The sequence below is a fragment of the Pteropus medius genome, unplaced genomic scaffold (genome assembly GCF_902729225.1).
Source record: "Pteropus medius unplaced genomic scaffold, Ma_sr-lr_union100, whole genome shotgun sequence".
Taxonomy (NCBI): Eukaryota; Metazoa; Chordata; class Mammalia; order Chiroptera; family Pteropodidae; genus Pteropus; species Pteropus medius.
Genome location: NW_024351729.1, coordinates 4,656,451 through 4,660,699, shown reverse-complemented (window position 1 = coordinate 4,660,699; position 4,249 = coordinate 4,656,451). Strand labels below are relative to the sequence as shown.

At 30.1% G+C, this 4,249-nt stretch overlaps 1 pseudogene; it reads left to right on the top strand.

The window, feature by feature from the left end:
• The first annotated feature begins 1,038 nt into the window (after positions 1-1,038).
• Positions 1,039-1,157, top strand: LOC120587870 (uncharacterized; annotated as a pseudogene).
• Positions 1,158-4,249: the final 3,092 nt, after the last annotated feature.

Genomic DNA, 4,249 nt, shown 5'->3' with positions numbered 1-4,249 from the left:
AAGATTGCAGATGGATTAATCCATCTTCCAAGACTAGAATCTGAACCTTAGGGTTTTTATTAAACTTTATACTATATTATGTTATATGTATAATATGTTTATGTTAATTTCAAAAGAAAATAAAAGAATGTTATTGTGTTAGATTTTGATCTGATTATTTTATGAATTATTTCCCTTCTAGGTCATGAGTTAATATTTCCTCATTATGAATTTGCCAAAAAAGACCCATTATATGCTGTTTATAAGAGACATACTTTAAATATAAATATATAAAATGTTGAAAGATAAATGATAAAAAAAGATGTTATTTTTACATTTACCAAAGAAAAATAATATAGACCTTAAAACAAACAAAAAAATATTATATATTAAGAACATTTTGTAATTATAAAGAGTCAATTCGACAGGAAAGTATTTTTAAATCATACACTAAATAACATAGCTTAAATATATACATAAAAGGAGACATGAAAATCCACACATACAGTTGAAGATTATACAGCTCCTCTTTTAATAATTGATCCAGTAGTAGGCCATGGTAAAACATGTTTTCAAACTTATATAAAATATTTTCCATAAGATATATATCAAGTCAATAAATATCTAAAGAACAAAATAATAGAAAATGTATTTTCTGATCACTGTGGAATTATGTACAAATCAGTAACTAGAATAACCACAAAATGCCAAATGTTAGAAAATTCACAAAAAATCACCACAAAAATTATGAAATATTTCTAATTGAATGTTAATAAAGGAATGTCCTAGCAAATCTTGTTTGATTTATCAAAGGTATCCTTAAAAGGAAATGTATAATTTTAGGTATATATAATGTAAAAGAAGAAATGCTGAAAATCAGTGATGTTTATATCTATTTCAAGAAGTTAAAATATGAAGCATATTAAAATTATAGAAAGCCAAAGGAAGGAATAACAAGAACAGAAATTAATGACATTGAAAACAAATGAAATATAGAAATTCAGTGAGGAGTTCTTCCTTAAAAAGAAGAACACAATTGATTTTTGAAAAGTTGGGAGAGTCTACGGCCATGCCACCCTCAACAAGCTGGATCCCATCTGATCTTGGAAACTAAGCAGGGTCGAGCCTGGTTAGTACGTGGATGAGAGACCACTTAGGAGCACCAGGTGCTGTAGGCATAAAAAAATAAAAAATAAGGGCTTGTATGCTGACAAGGTCCTTGCAATCTATGAGGTCAACAAAGGGTTGCCTCGCCTAAAAATAAATAAATAAATAAATAAAATGAAAAAAATAAAGTTAGAAGAGAAGGTACAAATCGCAATATGAAGAATGGAAAAACAATATTATCACACTTTCATACATTAAATAATAGTGAACAGAAACAATTTTATGGCAACAAATTTAAAATTTTATGACATTAAAAAATTCTTTTAAAAACTAACAAAATAAGGACACAAGAAGAAGAAAATCTGAACACTCATTCATCTATAAAAAATAAATCAACAACTTAAAAATCTTACAACAAAGAAATTTCCAGTCTAGTGTGACTTTGTTAATGACATCACCAAACATTAAGGGAGAAATAATAGGAACTTATACAAACACAGAAGGTAGGAAAAGATGAGAGAAATGACCACTTGAATTATGAGGCCAGAGTAACCTTGAAACGAACAAGGACATTTCAAGAAAGCAAAACTTTCAGCCAATTACTCTCAGACATAGAAATACATATCTTAAATGAATTATTGACCAATAAAATCCAGTGATATATAAAATGAATTATATCTCATTTGCCATTCTCCCAGAAATACAAGTTTATTTAACCATACATCTGTATACTTAATACTTACTTTAAATTTTAATGTAACCTTTATTTTGAACAAACACATTTAATGAAACAATGAAAATTAAAAATTATATTTGTTTGATAGAGAAGTTTACTATTTCCCAAGACATTCCCCTAGAGGATTTATTTTTTCTTCATAAATACAAAGCATTATCAGCAAGTGGTTACCTCAATATTCTTATTTTCATAAACTTACAAAAGGACAAAATATCTAATATCTTGTTATAACTTTATAGCTGCCAAGAGTGTACATGGCATTATTTCTATTCTAATATTTTTGTATTTAATCAGTTTTAATATTCTATAAATAATACATAAATTTATATTTATTATAAAAAGGATATAAAACATATTATATAATATAAAATTTCTCTATAACTCTTTCTATCCTAAATATACACAATCATATGTGTTTAATCACTCAAATAAATGGGATTTTTTTCCTGTTTTTTGCTAAATGAAGTGCTGCATTTTTTTAACCCAAATAGAGTTCTAAATTTACTTTAAATTGCTTTTAGCACATCACCATTTTTCCCGGAAATTTTCCATATTGAGTCATATAGATCTATTCCATTATTATAAATTGCTGCATGTTTAGTAGTTTTCCAAAGTATGATACTTATAACCATTCACCTAGCAATGGCTATATAGGATATTTCAATTTATTTTATCAATATTACATGATTGAATAAATAAATAAATAAATATATATATATATATAATATATATATATATATATATATATATACACACACACACAAACACACACACGCATATAAACACTCACATATATACATGTGCTTATTTGATAATCTTGGATTTGTCTATTTAAATTGGATGTATGCTGCCAAATTCTTCCAGAAATGCTTTAATATTTTGCATCCTCACAAATAAGTATGCCCATCTCAGCATATGCTCCTGACATAATTGTCAGCAAACTTTTGGGCAAAAAATATAAGTATATATTTTTGTATTTGCATATCCCTTATTACTTCTGAAATTGAATATATTTCCATAAATTTGCTAGCTATTTTTAATTGGGTTCTGATTTTTCCATATCATAATTTGTAAACTTCAAAGAAGAAATATATTTGTACCCTCTACCTCCTTCCACCTTTGCAATGAAGAAGAAAAGTTTATTTCCTCATGTAGTCGTAAATGTTTTTGGATCTGTTCTAATGGGTTATTAAGATCTAATGTTACAGTCAAAGAGTAGAATCTGATAGTCGTGTGGACAGATAAGAAAGAAGATGAAATGTAGACAGGATTAAGGGGGATAGATTGAAAAATGGATTGTTGCAGGGTGGATTAATACCAGGTGCCAAATGCTGATCCTGTTAGAAGTTGTCTGGTGGTAGTAAGCCACCAGCATTAAAGTGAAGGGACATCCTTCATTTCATTCCAGGGCCTCTTGATTCTACACTGCACACAAGATGATCTATCTTAATAGTTGACTATTCTCCAGAAGGCCTGTAGAGATATAGGTTATAATTCTTTTTTTTTTAATTCAGATATTCTTGGAGGGCTGTACCCTGATGTATGGTATTCAGTAATCACCTCCACGGAGATATGCCTGTCACTTGCTTTCTGGCTTGACATGGCTCAGAAACAGCTTTAGTGCATTGTTGCCATTGCCGTGGAGCCAGGCATGTGCTGTGGTGCCTGCCAACTGTCTGATGGCTTCCCCAGCTGCTACCTGGAGAGGCCAAGTGATATAATCTGAAAGTATGGGGAATGCTTATAGAGTAGATGTGGACCTCGGAGAGGCAAGGAGAAGTAGAACACTGGTAAATTATTTTTCCCTTTTCCACCCAAATGGATTTTGCAGCAGTTCATAAATCCTATCTATTCAGTTGCTCAAGACCGAGCACCAGCTGTACCTACAACAGCAATGAAGCCCATCACATTTGCTCTTTTTTCTGTCTCGAGCCCCTTTTCCTTTAGTTCTTCTTCCTTGAGATTGCACTATACAGTAAGATGTGATAGAAATGTTTTTTTGTAATTGTGGTCTGAACATAAGCTGAAACAGTATTTGAATAAGATCTCCATTATACCTTTTTTGAGTCTGCATACATTAATGTCCATTTCAGTATATCTTTTTGATTTAGTTTTTAAAAATTGACTACTTTCATTAATCTTAGTATTAAGACACATCCCAAGAGGTAGTGAGGCAATTTCCATTTCAGAAGGAGCATAATTTTCTTCTACTCTATATTATATGGTATATTCAGAATTCTTTCAGAGAGATTAAATGGCCTCCATTCCACCAATATTTTGAAAATCTAAAGGGTATAGTCACAGAAGAAGTAGAACAGATAACAAGAAGAGTAGCAGATAACAGAAAAGGGGAAAAATTAGAAATTACATAAGCAACAGGGAATAAAGCCACATGAACTTGACAGCCAAATTCTGCCAAATATCCTT